Consider the following 18,115-nt stretch of genomic DNA (forward strand, 5'->3'; position numbering starts at 1 on the left):
ATGTAAAGGAACCCAGCTCGGCCTTCAGATTCTGCAAAGGGAGGCAAGTAGGACCCTCCCTCCGTGAGCATCTGTTAAGGAAAGAAATTGTAGCAATTTTCTTACAGCTGCAGCATCCTTCGTCTTTTATTTCATATCCAGCTCCTTATGCTCAACGTTTTCCAATTTCTCTTTTGGTAGCAGATGTGATTCTTAAAAAAGGAGTCATTTGTGGTATAAGGTTCACCCAATGCCAGAAACTCAGCGTGGACTCACTGTAATTTCCAAATGAGATTTTGGTGAGGGGTGGGCAGCTCAGAGGCAGAAGCTGTTCACCGAAAGAGAACCATGATTACGGCCCCACCTGCCCTCAGCACGTGCCCGCGCTCTCTGGAAGTTTTGCGGAAGCTCTCTGTGCTAGACTTATTGAAAATCAGCAGGATTTTCACATCGGCAGGCTTGGAAGGAAAACAGAGGATGCAATTCACTTGTGGTCATGCACCTGGCTTTTTATTATAAAGAAAATCAAGCCTCTTTTATTTTTTCCCCTTCTTTCTGGGCAGTGAGGCCGCCCTGACCATGCGAGGTTTGAAACATCCAGGTTACCAGAAACTCCAGAAGCCAGTAGAATACCAACATGTGACGTGAAATGATGCACAGAAGATCAAATAGGTGATTGTCACTGGATTCTGAAACCAAAGAAGCAAACTTGTTTCTTGACATGGCAAGTGCCAGGGAATTTCAACACATCACATCTCTGGCTGGAGCCAGCATAGACTTGGAGGCCAAAGGTTATTCAGCAAAGACAATATCTATTTTCTCGAACAAAGGATTCCCAATGAATTAATACTGTCCCTAAACACTCTATTATCTTAGTTGGAATTGTTCATAATAATTCATCAACACTTTGACATTTTCCAAGAGAATTCCTACCAGCAAGAGAACTGAGTCGAAAACTTCCGGATCCGCTGGAGTTGCTGCTGGAGTCGGAAAAAGACCCAGTAAAATGTTTCTTAAACAACAACAAAGTCATTTCAGTCTCACGGGACACAATCCTACGTGCCGAGACTGACAATGTCCTCACAACCCAATTTTCCAAAGACTTCAGTGAATGATTATTCACAGAGTTTTTAATCAGATACTATAAGATTACACTTTCATAGTGATATAAAAAGGATGATAGAAATGGGTTCCAGGGAGTTCCCGTCGTGGCGCAGTGGTTAACGAATCCGACTAGGAACCATGAGGTTGCGGGTTGGTCCCTGCCCTTGCTCAGGGGTTAACATCCGGCGTTGCCGTGAGCTGTGGTGTAGGTTGCAGACGCGGCTCGGATCCGCGTTGCTGTGGCTCTGGCGTAGGCTGGTGGCTACAGCTCCGAATCGACCCCTAGCCTGGGAACCTCCATATGCCGCGGGAGCGGCCCAAAGAAATAGCAAAAAGCCAAAAAAAAAAAAAAGAAAAAAAAAGAAATGGGTTCCAGTGTGTTCTGTCCAGTCAGTGCTCTTCGGGAGAATTTGTATGCATGTGATTCAGAAGGACTAAGGTAGAAGGAATACCCGCTACAGCAAGGCCGCTGGTAACACTCCGAGGCTGCTCGATGGTCCACGCAGCCAGCTTCTGCCCACGCCTCTCTCTGCATTTATTTCCCCTGTTCTCGTGCCTCTGTCCAGCAGCATGGATCCTACTCCTGCGGTAAAGACATGTATGAGACAGTACGAAATGGAGTCTGCAAGAAATGTATCATTTCATTCTGATTTTAAATGTAAGAAATGCTCATTTTAGAATCCCGCATTCTCACGGTTCCTAGTCAGATTGCTCACAACTGAGCCGTGACAGAAACTGTCAGGGAAAGAGGATGTGTTTTTGTTTAGTTTGATCATTTAGTAAGAATTGTTCATTTGCTGCTAGAGCATTAACAGAAGTGGGGAAGTTCTAGTTGTCCTTTAAAACGGAAGCACACACAGTGCAAAGGCCCCTTGGTCTCCACCTCTTCCCTCTCGGACTTCCGGGCGGTTCCCTTCTGCGCTTTGCTGCCCCGTCACCCCTCTGCGTGTCCATCCTCAGACCCTACGCCCCTCGGAATTCATGAGCCTGGAGCAGGTGGGTGGGGGGCATGGAAGGAGGAGCAGCAGGGTGGGGTGGGGGAAAGGGGGGACAAAGGCGACAGGTGTGCCTGGTGACCCGTGAGGAGGAGCCCGGGTGGTCCACGGACAGAGGGCAGACTGGCTCCTGCCCCGCTAGGATGCTGAGGATGCTCTGTGGGCAGGGCCCTCGCCGTTTTCTCTGGGGTCCTCAGTGTTCGATTAACTGTTAACGGGAAAGACAGCTGTGGGGAGTTCGCCTGGGATGCTGGGAGTTACAGCACAGCAGACGGCGGAGAGCAGAGCCTCGCCAATTAGCAGGTATTTGATCTAAAGATGAGAAGCCCAGTGCTTGAGCTAGTATTCAATATTGATATGAGAGGCTTAGAAATAAATAAATAAAATTCCAGCCTGCAGAAGGTGTTTCATTAAGCTCAGCAAAATCTCATTATTTCAGAACCTGCTCATTCAGAATGAGTGACCTCTGTCCAGGACTGTAGATATTACATTCCCCTGTATCATTTTTAATTCATTCATTAATTAATTTAGACTTTCTAGGGCCACACCCACAGCATATGGAAGTTCCCAGACTGTGGGTCAAATCAGAGCTGCAGCTGCCAGCCTACACCACAGCCACAGCAAGGTCAGATCTGAGCCACATCTGTGACCTACATCACAGCTCATGGCAACGCCAGATCCTGAACCCACTGAGCGAGGCCAGGGACCCAACCCTCAACCTCACGGTTCCTAGTCGGGTTTCTCACTCCGCCCCTGTATCATTTTATGTGAAATTCTTACACTGCATTTTCCATAAACACAAAGATGTTAAGCAGTCATTTACTGACAAACACCATTCAAAATGCAGCAGACACTGTGATCCAGAAGCCTTAACGTGAGAGCAGATAGGCTGTCATTTGGTGAAGAGAAGCTGTAAAACTGCATTATTGAAATCAGCACACAGTAAAAGTGACTTTGTGTACAGTTACATGAATTACACAACATGTGCAGACTCATGTAGCCAACACTGCAAACAGGATGCAGAAGAGCTCTGTCAGTGCAAGCCCTGCCTCTGCCCCCTTGCTTCTCTCCAGAGTCAAACATAGTCACTAATCCCTGCTCCCCATGGAACTATGTGAGCGTGCACTAACCTTTTGTCCACGTGCTTCTGTCATGTAAAATTATGCCTTGGAGACCCACCTCAGTTGCTTGGTATAGCAATAGCCCATCTTTATCATTGCTGTATAGTATTCCATCTCATGGATCTACTACGTCCATTCATTCCTTTGATTGTTGGAGGATATGGGGTTGTTTCAAGTTTGAGACAATTGTAAATAGCATTGTAATAAACATTCATGACTAGAGTTTTGTGTAATGCACATTTTCATTTATCCAGGATAAATACCTTGGAGTGGGATTGCTGTGTTACATATGTATGTATTTTAAAGGGAAGGCAAACTGCTTTTCAGAGTGGTTTCACTATTTCTCTCTTCCACTGGTATTGTGGGAGCATCCCATTGCTCCATATCCCCACAGTGGTATTTTCAGTATGTATTTTATGAATTTTCCATCCTAATGGCTGCATAGTGCTATCTTCTTGTGATCTTGAATTTACACTGGTGGTGATGTTGAACATTTTTTCCATTTTTCATCATTTGTGTATCTTCTTTTGGAAAGAATCTATTCAGCAGATTAGCTCATTTAAAAAAAACATATTATCCTTTTCTTACTGGTGAGTTTTGAGAGTTTTTAAATGTGTTTATTCTGGACAAAAGAATTTGCCAATATGTACTTTCAAAGGCTTTCTCCTCATCTACAGATCGTCTTTTCATTGTCACAGGACATGTTTCACAGACCGAGCAGTTTTAGCTTTGAAATAATCTATTTTTTATTATTGTTTTTAATGTGATTTTCTTCGGAGGTCTGGTCTTATACTCTTTGATCCAGGCAGGAAGATATACTTGTTTTCTCCTAAAAGTTTAAAAGATTTTATTTTACATTTAAACGCATGGTCCATTTTTCACTAGTTTTGTAAAATCTGTGAGGTTTAAGTTAAATTTCTTTTTGTAAAAGTGTGTAGGGTTGTCCAGGTGTCCCAACACCTTCGTTAAAGAGAACTCCTTCCCCATCAAATTGCCACTGCACCTTTATCAGAAGTCAATTGGCCACATGTGCATGGGTCTCTTGTGAACGTCCTAGTCTGTTCTCCTGATCCTTGTCCTACTATTTGCCAGTCCTGCCAGGTCTTCTGCACTGTGGCCGAGGAATGTGTCTTAAAGCCGGGGAAGGGTCTCCTAAGAGCCTTCTTTTTCAGATTCGTTTGGGCATATGGGTTCCCTTGGCTTTCATATACATTTAAAATCCGTTTATCTGGGATGCTAAATATTCACCCTAGGATGTTTAGAATTGTAATACACCTGGTACGATTTTGGGTTATTTGACCCTGTATTATGTTGAGTGTTCCAGTCCATAAAAAGCACGTTTTTCAATTTATTCGGATCCTCTTTATTGCTTTTATTAACACGTTGTAGTTTTCAGCCTGCACACCATGTCTGCACGTTCCTAGATTTATACCTAAGTGTGTCGTTTTTGGAAACTCTTACAAACTGTGGTCATATTATTTTAATTTATTTTCCACTTTTATTGCTAACACCTTAAAGTGTAAAAGGAATTGTTCGTGTTTCTCTTGCAACCTGCAGCCACGATAAGCTCGTTTGTCGGACCTGGGAGGACATCTCTATGTTCCTGTGGATTTTCTGCAGAGCCACGTGTTCCGGGAAGAGTGACCGTTTCCCTCTTTCTTTCTAGGCTGCTAACCCTTGCTTTCCCGTGCTGTGTGCAGCGGCTGCGACCACCAGACGCTGGAAGAGACCAGGAACAGAATCTCCCCTGGAGCTTCTTGGGAAAGCACAACCCTGCCAGCACCCTGACTTCAGACTTCTCGCTTCCAGATAACAAATTCACATTGTTTCAAGCCACTTGATGTGTGTTAACTTGTTACAACAGCCTAAGGAAATGGCAGTGCTGCATTTACATGGTTTTCTTTACTCAAGGGTTTCAGTTCTAAATATTTCCACTTGGCTCTTCTTTTGATCTGTTTCTTTGCAGAGACATTCTCTCTGCTCCTGTTTGCTCTTCAGAGCCCTCAAATAGCTCTTCCATATCTTCTGTCCAGGTTATATATCAATATTCACAGCAGGTTGTAAACACTCCATCTTTTTATTTTTTTCCCACACCTGTGGCACATGGAAGTTCCCAGCCTACGGGTCAAAATGGAGCTGCAGCTGCCAGCCTACACCACAGCTGCAGCCAAGTGGGATCTGAGCTGCGTCTGCAGCCTACTCCATACCTTATGGCAATGCTAGATCCTTAACCCACCTAGTGAGGCCAGTGATCACACCCACATCCTCATGGAGACAGCGTTGGGCCTTTAACCTGCTGAGCCACAGCGGGAAATCCACTCCTTATCTTTGGTTTGGTTTGTTTTTTTTGGCTTTTAAAGGCTGCCCCCCACAGCATATGGAGGTTCCCAGGCTAGGGGTCAAATTGGAGCTGCAGCTGCCAGCCTACACCACAGCCACAGCCACAGCCACAGCACCGAGGGATCCAAGCCGTGTCTGCGACCTACACCATAGCTCATGGCAATGCCGGATCCTTAATCCACTGAGCAAGGCCAGGGATCAAACCTGAGTCTTCATGGATGCTAGTCAGCTTCATTTCCACTGAGCCACAGTGGGAACGCCAGCCGCCCTTTACCTTGAATGAAATCCTCCTAATGGGATTTTTATATGCGACATTTTTCATAAGATTTTTCTCTGCAGTAGTGTGTAGTGAATGTCAACCTGTAGCTCCAAGTGGCAGATGCCAAATACTGCAGTGGCCTGTCTGTGCAGTAAGGACGGATGTGACGGCGCCAGCCCAGCTCTGTAGGAAGGTCTTCTTCCATTTGTGAAAATCCCATCGATTTCAGTGGTCAAACAGCATTCGCCCCTGAGCAGAGGGCACTGCAGCAGAGAAGGCTGGAGGAACAGTGTGAGAAGTTAAGAACAATCAAGTGATACACACACACACACACACACACACACACACACACGGGCTTTGTAACATAAGATGGAATCTTATCCTATCCTATACATTTAACATTAGTCATCTTCTCCATCTGACTCCTGACACCTGTAGTGAGCTGAATGTTCCAGTCCATAAAAAAAAGGTTGTCTGATGTGTTCAGATCCCAGCTATTACTTTTGTTAACTCCAAATCCTGATCAGAGGGTTTGCCATGTTCCAATCTCTAGCACTGTAGTCCAAATAGCGTGAACACATATGTATGTTTGCATAGACAAAGTATATACATGTAATAAAACTGATACACGCATGTATGTGATAGCATATATACACACGGATACACACATGCATTTACGCATGCGTTACTTGCGTATAGATGGGGAGAGGCAGAGATGCTCTAATTTTTACCCCTTTAAATAAGTATAAAAGATAAATATATTAGACATGAGACAAATAGTTCATGTTTCATGTCTGTAAATAAGGCTTTTTAAATTCTCTTTTGTCTTCTGCTTTTAGTTTAATTTAAATGTGATGTCTCCTATTTGTCAATGTAACGTTTCTTGGCACCTTGAGGTTCTGCATGTCATACTGTATCGTGGTGATATAGCATCTTTTCAAACACGGTTGATCAAAACTATCTAAAGATCAGCAATTTATAATAGATAAGTTACTGTTATTTCTTAGGAAGATGGTTTATTATTTATAAGATTCATATCTCTTAATTGAGTCAGGTTTTCTAAACACCTCTGAGAAAAACTTCTTCAATGTGCTTTTAAAAATGATGGGATCTTGGAGGTTGCCTCTGTTAAAATCCAAGAATTCTGAAACGGGGTTTCTTTCCAGTCTCATGTATTCAGGTTTTTAACTAATCCAAACTGCCATTTCATTAGTCTTCGTTTCTGGAGGTTGAATGAGGCTTGTCTGGTATGTCAGTTTTGATTCTTTGTGACGCCAGAGAAGAATTCCGTGCTCTGGTGAACACCGCTCTGTGCACTTGAACCCTGAGCTGTTCTTGTCCTACTTGTATAATGTCATTTCCAGAAGCAAATGCTGCTGACTTGAGCGAGGGCTTTAATATCGTTTTCAGCTACAATATGCCTAAAAGTTAAGCCATCAGCTCTGGTCAGAAACGACAGTAAAGTCAGGAGTTTCTACAAAACTATGAAAACCAGGGGCAAGAACCAGTGACCGTTTGCTAAGTGCATTTCTCCGTGCCAAGTGCTGTTTATGTCACTGCCTTGTCTGGTACCCAGACCCAGCAGCCAGACGTTTGTGTAAGGCTGGGTTTAACCACCTCCCAGAGGTGGGAAGGCACCTCTTTTCTTTGTATTTACATCCCTACCAAAAATCCTCTGATTTGAGGAAGTTAAGCTTGGTCATTAAAGAGCAATTTTCAGTACTTCTCAGTTTTTCTAAATATGAATACAAACCTAAGTTCATCTGATGGAGAGGCATTTGGATAGCCAATGAAACGATGTGATTGAAAAGAGAACAAGGATGAGTTCCCTGTGATGCCCTGGGTCAAGGACCTGGTGTCGTCCTTGCAGCGGGTTGCGTTGCTGCTTGGTGCACATTTGATCCCTGGCCCAGGAATTCTCCCAGGCCTCAGGCATGGCCAAAAAAATAAAATGGAATAAAATGAATAAAAAATAAAAGGGGACAAGGACACGTGCACTCCCTGATGTTGCTCTGTCCCCAAACAACGTTTCCACTGTGGCTGAAGACAACGCCAAAACCCCGGAGTCCACCGCTAACACCTAAGCCGGCCAATGCTGTGACCGCCTCTGGGCTCGGCGGGTTATGGGCATTACACGTGAGGAGGCAGCATGCAGGGCGGAAGAGGCACGGATTACCGTGGAGAAAGGCACCAACCTTGTGAAGCCAAAGGCCATGGGAGTGCGGGAGATGCTGGGAGAGGCAGGTGGCGGGGCTGTAACAGGAGGCCGATGGTTTGGACGTGCACCTTGATGATTTTTAAAACATCATTTTCCTTTAATTACAGTATAGTTGATTTACAGTGTAGTGTCAATTTCTGCCGGACATCGAAGTGACCCAGTCCACACACACACACACACACACACACACACACACACTGTCTTTTTCATACAATCTTCCATCATATCTATCCCAGAGTCTGGCTACAGTGCTCTGTGCTGTACCCAATTGGAGGTAACTTTGCTTGAAGCCACATGTGTATTTCCACCCAGGCAGCATTTCACAGGAAACGACTCACCCCCGAACCCCTTTCCGCATCACCCCCCAAAGCTTTGCTCACACACATTGAGTTAAAATTCAGCTGTAAGAAAATCCCCAAACATGAATTGTAACAGCTGTACTGCAGTAATGCATGATCTTACTAAGAGGGAAAATCAGAGAAGGGGCAGAGTGGCATCTGGGAACTCTATAATTTCCACTCAGTTTTTCTGTGCATCTAAAACTGCCCCAAACTATGTCTATTAACTTTAAAAAGGTGAGGTCTGAAATGGAAACCAGGGTTCTAACGAGTTAGAGCCAGCCTTTCTCTGGATCAGCCCTTTTTTCGCCACGCCCACAGTGTGGGGGAGATTGCCAGGCCAGGACTCTAACCTGTGCCAGGAGCAGTGACCAGCGGTGCTGCCCTGAATCATTGGGTGGTTAAACCACTGCAGCAGCAGGGAACTCCTGGACCGGCACTTTGAAACAAAGCCGTGTCCCACGATCCGAGGCCTCTGTCGCTGGCGTCTGAACCTCCAGGCTCTCCTGGTCTGTGCCAGTTACTCAAATATGAGAACTAGTATTTTTACTAGGGTTGCTTTTTACTGAGAACCAGCAGTGTGTTTCCTAGCAGCTGTTTTTCGTTTTTGTTTTCCCTCTGAAATAATCAGCTCTGAGATCCTCGACAACCTTACGTTATCTATTTATGCATTTTAGCTTGCCAAGGCTGGTCTTTCTCTAAAAATACTTCCTTTGGGAACCTCAAGGTCTTAGGCGTCAGGCAGCAGAAGGAAAACAGGCAGCAGGTGACCCGAGGCAGCCTCGCAGGGCAGAGGAAGCAGGAGAGACACTGTGTGAGCAACCACAGCACGAGGGAAGCACAGGGTAATAAGGAAAAGACGCACGAGGCGAAGCCAAGGTGACCTCGAAGCAACTTCCTAAAAGATCCTGGGTGCGAAATCCACCCGTGCTGAAGTGTGGATGTGGGGGGTGCCGTGGCCGATGAGGGCCACGAAGTAGGTGCCCCCGGTGGAGTCCGTCTGTCTACACAGCCCAGGAAGTGGGTCGTCCCGGTTAGCCCCTCCCCCCGTGGAGTCCGTCTGCCTAAAGTGTTACTCATCTCTCCCCATGTTTGGAGCCACGTGGCCCCGCCTGGAATGCACCTGACCCTTTCGGACACAGCAGAAATTACCACCACCCTCAGGACTGAATGGATGGAAGCAACCAGTCAAGCCTGAACGTTCCGTGGGAAAGGAGAGCCCCTCGGAGGACCCCGCAGAGGAGGAGGCACGGGGGTGGGGGGGGGGGGGGGGAAGGGATGCTACTCTGCCCGAAGCTGGGGACGCTTTGGCCTCTCCCTGAACTCAAAGAACACATCTCTTTCTGGGGAAGCGCCGTTTCAGACTGTCAAGCGCTGCAAGTCGCTTTACACACCTTTCGACTGTTTTTGTTCTAAGAACGGGTGTGGTGATTATATGTCCAAACGTAGCCGCGTTCGCCTTGATGGTTTCATGCATTTGATGAGTTTCAGGTCCTTCTGGATACTTCTGCGGAGCCGGGAAAACGCTTAGAAGGCCGTCCCTCGGGCGCAGCACGCCGCGGTCAGGAGATCTGCCCGAAGCCGAGGAGGGAAGCGTGGACCTCATTTCTCGTGATGGGAACATTAGCAAAATGATTGATGCTTCAGGAGGGCATTAATTAATCCACTGCATATTGAACGGAGGTGAGTGATGATGAACAGCTGAAAAAACGATGCGAGAGCATGAAGAGGAAACGAGTTTTAATTATCTATAGAGATGAAGGAAATTCAAGGGTTTTTTTTGTTTGAGTTGGGTGATGGAAAGAGACTTGAGCAGGCACGGAGCAGGTGAGGCGGGATCTTGCTGCGGGGCCCAGGGGTGGAGGTAGGAGAAGAGTGTTTCAGGGAATGGGTGTAAATGTGCGAGGGGATGAAGGGCCCGTGTGGGCCAGAAGCTGGGGAAGGTTCACCTTCGCTTTCCGGGGACAAAGGGCTAGAGGGACAGGCTTGCACTCGGAAGGAGGGCGTGGGGCCCACTTTCCTTGCTGTGATGTGGGAGGGACGGCAGCTTTTCGGAAGGTTCGTTCTGCACCAGGGAAGAGGGGCCACGGGACTAACACCACCCTTGGCACCTAGGCCATATTTGCTCCTGAAATTAGAAGAAGGAACCCAAGTGAAGAAACTTCAGTGCTGGCACCAGGACAGAGGCTTGGCACGTCTCCTTCCGCAGTGGATAGACAGGACACCTGTCTGCCTCTGAGCACTTGTGTTCTGCAGGCTCAGTCCTGACACCCCGTGTGCCCCGCTGGGTGTTGCGTATGACTTGTGTGGCTTTGGGCAAGTTTCTTCATTTCACCTGATATCTAGGAAGCTTTTCTCCCTCTTCTATATTAGAATAATGCCCATGTAGGATATCCATGTTCAAAGAAGGCCGCGAAGGTTAGAAATTGTGTCTGAAAAGCCTTGTTTTCGGCAGGCGATGGATAACGGTACTGGGGAGTTCCAGGGAGAGCGCCTGCGGCTCCGTCTTCCCTGGTCTGAATCATGTCTGGGGGAAGGGGGTGGCGCTTTTCTAGCTCAGGGACGTGTTCCACATTTTTGGACTTTGTTCCCTGCGAGCACTGGCGGTGAACTCCCACCTCTGTATCTGGAGTAGATTGAGTGCCATTACTTGCCAGCCAAGCTCCCTACTTTTTGATCTGGAAGTGGAATGTGTCGGTAGATCATCTCACCCTAGAAAGAGTGGTGATTTTCAATACCACCACGTTAACTGGACTTGCCCTAAATGGCAAACGTGAGTATTACTCAGAGGGACTTCCATTCAAAGCTCGTTATGTGACCTAACTATTTGATATATTGTTCCTGAGCGAGCTTCTTGAAAATGCTAAGTGTCTTCCAATGTCAAATGTGGAATACGTCTTTTTCACACGGCCTTTGTTGTTGTAGTTTTCCGGTTTTGCCTTGCTGGTTTCGCGTTGCATGGGATCGTCTCCCGCGGATTAGGCCACAGTGAAAACAAATGCAAATTCTTCAGTGAAAACACTTCAAAGCAGGCAATAATCGTGCACAGATTTTAAAATCTATTTTCAGAGGATTTTTTAAAATATTGTGCATCCATATAGTTCCGTATGAAATACCAAAATTATTTTACTCCTTCCTCAAGACTTTCCCATTTAAGCATCTTCCTCATCCAAATTGCAATTTCACACGAAGGAAAGCCAACCAAATGCTGGAGGCAGAGGTCACGTGGTGTTACTCTGAAAGGCACCAGCAGGGATTCCCGGGTGTGAAGAGACAAAGCCGAGCCGATACGCTGAGCCTGTCCCCGCGAGCTCTGCGGGAGACCTGATTCGGATCCCAGGTCCGTCACTGACTCTGAGAGAAGATCCGGAGACCCCCAGCTTGTCCGCTCCTCGTCTTTCTGTAACAGCACGTAGGGTTTATAAATAAAGTGTTGCTGAAATTCAGAAGTTCCTTTGTGGTGCAGCAGGTGAAGGAGCCAGCATTGTCAAGGGTGTGGTGCAGGTCACAACGGATGCACAGGTTTGAGCCCTGGCCCGGGGAAATTCCACATGCCATGGGTGTGGCAAAAAAAAAAAAAAAGAGAGAGAGAGAGCCATGTTCCCATTTCTTCTTTGGTGATGGATACACTGACTCTGTAAAGCAGATCTTGTTTCCCCTCCTGTGTGTGTGGGCGGGGGGTTCCCCAGGAGCCGCCAGGCAGGCCTGGGGCTTCTCCAGTGACTTGAGGAGGGGTCTGCAGGCAGGCAGGCCTGACCCGTGTGAGCAAGGCTGGGCGTGGGATGGAGGCTAATATATGCTGGGGGGTGGTGGGGAGAAGGCCGGGCGGGGGCTGAGATGCCAGGGCCACCAGTCTAGAGGAAATGCCCCCTGAGCCTCACTTGCCTCTGTGCCATGTGTGGCATTCACTGCTTCCTTTTCTTCTTTATTTTTTTTTCTTTTTAGGGCTGCACCTGCAGCACATGGCAATTCCCAGGCGAGGGGTTGAATCGGAGCTGCAGCTGCCACAGCCACAGCAACACAGGATCTGAGCCGCTTCTGTGACCTGCAGTGCACCTTGCAGCCACACCTCATCTGTAACCCACTGAGTGAGGCCAGGGATCCAACCTGCGTCCTCACAGAGACTGGTTGGGTTCTTAACCCACTAAACAACGATGGGACCTCCCTTCTTTTTGAAAATGAATTTGTGTAAGGTGGTAAAATACAGACAGCGTACATTTGTTATTTTAGCACTTCTCATGGGTACAAGTTAATGCTGTTAATTAAATTCCCATTGTTTTGTGCAACTGTCACCACCATCTATTTCAAGTTTTTCAACATCCCAAACAAAAACTCTGTATCCAATAAGGGTCAGGATGGAGCAAGGGGCAGGGTTGGTCCCAGGAACCCTCGCAGATACCACATTTAGCTGGTGCTCAGAGAAGTCCTTATAGAAAGAGGACACTCGGTCCCCTTCTGTGGTCCCACGCAGACGCAGCCCATGGAGAGAAAAGGGCCGAGTCCATCTCCCTGTCCCGCCCCATCCCCAGTCATTCTAATCTGCTTTCTGTCTCTGTGAATAAGCAAAACCCCTTAATAAGCCTTTGCGGAAGGCCAGGAAGCAAGCTCTAGAGAAAGATGGGGGATGCTTAGGACGCTGCGTTAGAAACAAGTAGCGAAGCGTTTAAGGAATAAAAGGAACGGCGGCTCAGGAGAGGAGGAGGAAGGAAGGTAGCCTTGCAGTGTCTGTATTATAGTTAGAGCGTTATTCCCAGGGGACTGCTCTTTCACGTATAAATGTGGCTTTCACTATTGGCTTCCTGCGATGCGAGCCTATAAAGGCTTTCTGTTAGTGATCTCCTGGTTTAATATCAGTGACACAGTGCGGATCAGGGGGTGTGGTTCACAAAGGGACTAAATGCTGTGTCTGGCTTGGTAGATGCTGAGAGACAGAAGCAGCTGAAGATTTGGAGAGGATATCAGGGAGCCAAAAACACCCTGAGAGACCCAAAAGTGTGTGGGAATGAAGCAGACCCGGGCGAGGGCGAAATAAAATTCCCGGGAATGATGCGGTGTAGCGAAGTGCTCTGAAGCCTGGGAGACACATAAACCTGGGGATGAAAGCGGGGATGACGCCGTAAGGGGTCGGGGTGAGTGAGGGTCTATGAGACGGCAAAGCAACGGCGAAGCCCCTCCGAACCAAGTTCACATCCACGTTCCCTTTCCTTCCGTCCTTTCCTTCTGTCCTCCCGGTGCTTGTTGTGAAATGGAGCCCTCAGGCCACCCAGAGGCTCTCTGCATGGTGCGTCTAGAGTCGGACCACAAAGCACACACACGAGCCACGGGACGCCAGGAGCTGCTTCTAGGGGCACCTGCTTAGTGGAAAGGGCTCTACTTGCTCTGTCTGGGCAATTGTCTTTTTTTTTTTTTTTTTAACTTCCATCATTTGCTTCTAATGAGGGACTGGGGGGAGGTGGGAAGGAGTGGTGGCCGCTGCCTCCCAGAGCTTGAGCCCTGAGCTCAGAGAGCCGGCCGGGACCCCCCTCCCAGGGCCTGTGCCCAGGGAGCCGTTCCCTCTCTCTTCTTGGAAAGCACTGCTCTGCCGGTCTGACCCCACTCCCCTGGTCCCCTGCATCCAGGGACGGAGTGGCCCGACCGTAGTCATGGACATAGTGAGGTTTCGTGAGGGTTGCTTTAATTGTTCCCAGGTTTTGTGAGGCGAGCTCAGTACATTTCCCTTCTATTTAAACTGATTCTATTTGAGGTTCTATCATCGTGACTCAAGTAGCTCCAACTTTTCTTACTGGGTAAAACTCTGTCCTCCAGTTCTATGAACTTTTTGTTCAGCTCTGGCGGAATGAATTGACTAAATGCCTCTAGGTAGCTTTCGTCTCTTCAAATTGTTGCCCTTCGGACGTCTGTTGCCGTCGCGTCTTACCCGTTTCCTCCCAAGCTCTTCCCGTCATTCCTCATACGATGGAGATGGTTAACACTTCGCATTCGGAGACGTCGCTTGGCCCTTGCGCGTCAGCCTCTTAGCTCTCTGCTCACGCCTTAGCAAGGTGCTCCTGCTCCTCTGCGCCCCAGTTTGATGGAAGCTCCATCTCTCCTCTCCACTCACTCTGCTCTGCGGTCTCCCTGCTGACCCCTGACGTGGGTAATCCGTGCCAATTATCGTCATCCTTAATGATGAACTTCCAAATTGAGACTCACTGTTCACCTTCCTTGCTGCTTTTCAAATCCATGTAGTTTGGCTATTGGTTATTGCCTTGTGAATTAGCCATTCCAACCCCAGAACAAAATTTGCCATCTGCGCTGATCTGAACTTGCTCTATTCCCCTAGATTCAGGCTCAATAAATCATCTATCATTTATCAAACCAGCCCATAGCAGACATTCACATAAATCTAGCTTTTCTTAACCAGGGTCTTCATCGGATTTACAGAAATTAGGAAACTGTTTTCTCTTTTATCTCGAGGATAGCCAGAGCTACACAATTCTGGGTGAGCAGGACATTCGTTAATTATCTGCCATGAGCACTTTAAGACTTTAGGACTTAATCTCTCACGGAAACTCCCCCGTCAGCATTTGTTTGCCTTTCAGGATTCTCTTAGTATTTCATTCCCTGTTGTTGCCATCACCACAACATTAGTTTGGCAAACAGAATTACTTTCTTGAATTGCTGAAATTGTGTTCACAACAATCTCCTTGTTTTACGTCTTGTCCCCTTCATTGATCACAATGTATTATTTCTAAAATTATAATTGGATGTCCCACCACTAATCCTTCAGTCACTTCTTAATGGAATACAATTATCCGGGGACACATGCGCCCTGTGCTGATGCTTTGTGACTTTATTTTGGCCCTATGGTACTGCATTTTAAAAATCTTCTGACAAAAATCTGTGTATTGGAGCATCTTGGATGCTCAGCTTTCCCAGCACAAGAAATTCCCCCAAATCCCAGCTTATTTGCATTTCTGCCTCAGATGGTAAGATCTGCCTAGAGATTGCAATCGGTCCACCTTCAGTTGTGTGCTCATGTGCTTGGCGATAGATTTCAAGGAAAGCAATTTTTTTTTTTTTTAATGTTTCTAGAGGGCAAAGGATCACCCTCTCAGCTCCTGTGCTGCATATGAGATTTTGGATTGTAAAACAGTTCTGATGCTAAAAAGGAAAAAACATCCCCTGAGCTCACACCACTTTTTATGAAAAACTCAGCCACGTGCTGCTTTCCGCATTAAGCCTCCTCTACCTTTCTTCAGCTGACGTGGTGTTAACCTCCTTCCCTCCTTCCCTCACTCCCTGAGCAGACACAGGTTGTCCCAGGAAACGCTCCATAACCAGGGACAGAACCTCAGCGTGACACTGCATTTCATAATCTGCATCCCTGTCTCGTCTCCGTATCCAAAATAGAAAACTAACAAGCAAAACTCTTGGGCAAAGGGTTTGACAGCATCTTTCAGAACCGTCTGAGTGACACTCTGCTTAACTCCTGGGACAGCGGGACCTGCCTTTTTCCACTTCTACCTCCTGTTCCAAACACTACACCGCACACGCAGGACCCAACAAGCTCAATCTACTTTGCAAAGTGTCCCACTCTGGGTCCCCTGTCAATGTGGAAATAGATTCAAACATGTTTGTGAATGTTCACCCCTGTCCGGGGAGGGGGGAACCCTCTTTCCTTGGACTCAAAGAACGGGAGAATCACTGGAGCCAGGAGAAGAGACAGCAATTTCACAGACACGTGCTCTAAAACGAGCGAGGAGGAGTTCCCTGGGGGCGCAGTGGGGTAAGGGTCCAGTGCTCTCACTGTAGCGCTTAGGTCACTGCTCTGGCATGGGTTTGTTCCCCAGCCCGGGAATCTCAGCATGCCATGGGTGTGGCCCCCAAATAAGATACATTAAAATCAGCAAAGAGACGGAATAATTGTTTGAGGGAGGTGGAAAAATCAAGATCTATTTCCTAAAAGAGGCAAAATTTCGCATACCTGCGGATGGCAGTTACGTCGCCTTGAAGGGAAACTGATGAAACAGGAGAGAGGAGAGACCATCCAGGGAGGTTTCTGAATAAGAGAAGCGGACGAGGAGAGCATCACGCAGAGGACTGTGGGAGGAACATGAGGGACCCTTCCTGGCTGTGAAGGTAAAACCATGTGGCCGTGGAGGTTAGGGACCTGACGCGGCAGCAGGAATACAGACGCCCTTGGGGTCACTCTCTCATTTCTTCCCTGGCTTCACCCTCTGCTTCTCTCCCAGTCTCTCTTGCCCCCTTAAAAAATGTGTTAAGATACAGTTGATTTACAGCGTTGTGCCGGTTTCTTCTGCACAGCAAAGCGTATATTACACATCCTCTTTCTTGGATTACCTTCCCTTGCGGTCTGTCCCAGGAGACTGGATAGAGTCCCCTGTGCTGCGCTGCAGGATCTCATTCCTTATCCATTCTACATGTCAGAGTTGGCATCTACTAACCCCAAACTCCCCGTCCCTCCGCTCCCTCCCTCCCCCAAGTCTGTTTTCCATGTCCGTGAGTCTGTTTGTTTTGTAGATAGGTTCATTTGTGCCCCATTTTAGATGCCACATATCAATGATATTATATGGTATCTGTCTTTCTCTTTCTGACTCACTTCACTTAGTATGAGAATCCTAGTTGCATCCATGTTGCTGCAAATGGCATTATTTTGTGTTCTTTTTATGGCTGAGTAGTATTCCATCATATGTATGTACCACCTCTTATTCCATTCATCTGTCAGTGGACACTTAGGCTGCTCTCTTGCCGCTTCATTGTCCTTCAGCTCAACCGTATTTTCTCTAATCCCAGTGCTGGTTTGCTCATTGCTACTTATCAGGCATTTACGTGGTCTCATCTTTGAAGGCCGTCAAGCTTCTACACATGTGATGCTTACGGCTCCTGGAGGTTCCCTCTGGCAACCATATCAAAAACATCCTCGCCTTTTTATGTTCAATCCCTGATGTCTTGCTTCTTTATCATCTAGGAGCCACCTTACTTATTCACCTTATTCAGCATCTACTTCCTCTACCAGGAAAGTGCGCGGATGGATGAAGAGAGACGACCTGGAAATAGCGCCATCCTCCATTTCGGTGGCAAGAGGGCCATTGCTATGGGCTGGTCGTGCTGTGGCATAGTTCTGCCTGGTTTGTAACGAACAGAGGTTATTTTAATCATATATGTGATTGATGTTGGTACATTAGGTTAACTGTTCTTGGGCATAACTGAAAATAAAATTATGATTTACCTTCTAAATAAGACTTGCATTAACCTCATATCAAAATCACATAAGAAGACACCAGAAAAGTCTTAGATGCTTTTTGCACTTAAGAATCTAGATGCATAAAATTTAAAAAATATCTAATAGGTGTCTGGAAAAGAAGGATAATTTATGATAAAATGGGTCTTATTTAAATCTTTCAAATTGAATCTTTTTATTAACAGGCTGAAAGGGAAGAAGATAAAGTCCCTGCCTTTATCATAGATGTTGAAAAGCATTTAATGCATTCAGAGTTGGGTACACGTACAATCAAGCTAGAAAGAATTAATATACTGAAAAAATTCTGACAGAACCTAGATCATTTTTTTTCTGCTTTTTAGGGCTGTACCTGCCACATATGGAAGTTCCCAGGCTAGAGGTCGAACTGGAGCTACAGCTGCCAGCCTACACCATAGCCACAGCAATGCAGGATCCAAGCCACAACTGTGACCTACACCACAGCTCATCCCAACACCAGATCCTTAACCCACTGAGCAAGGCCAGAGATCAAACCAAC

Source organism: Sus scrofa, chromosome 9, assembly GCF_000003025.6.
Source record: "Sus scrofa isolate TJ Tabasco breed Duroc chromosome 9, Sscrofa11.1, whole genome shotgun sequence".
In the NCBI taxonomy this organism is placed as follows: domain Eukaryota; kingdom Metazoa; phylum Chordata; class Mammalia; order Artiodactyla; family Suidae; genus Sus; species Sus scrofa.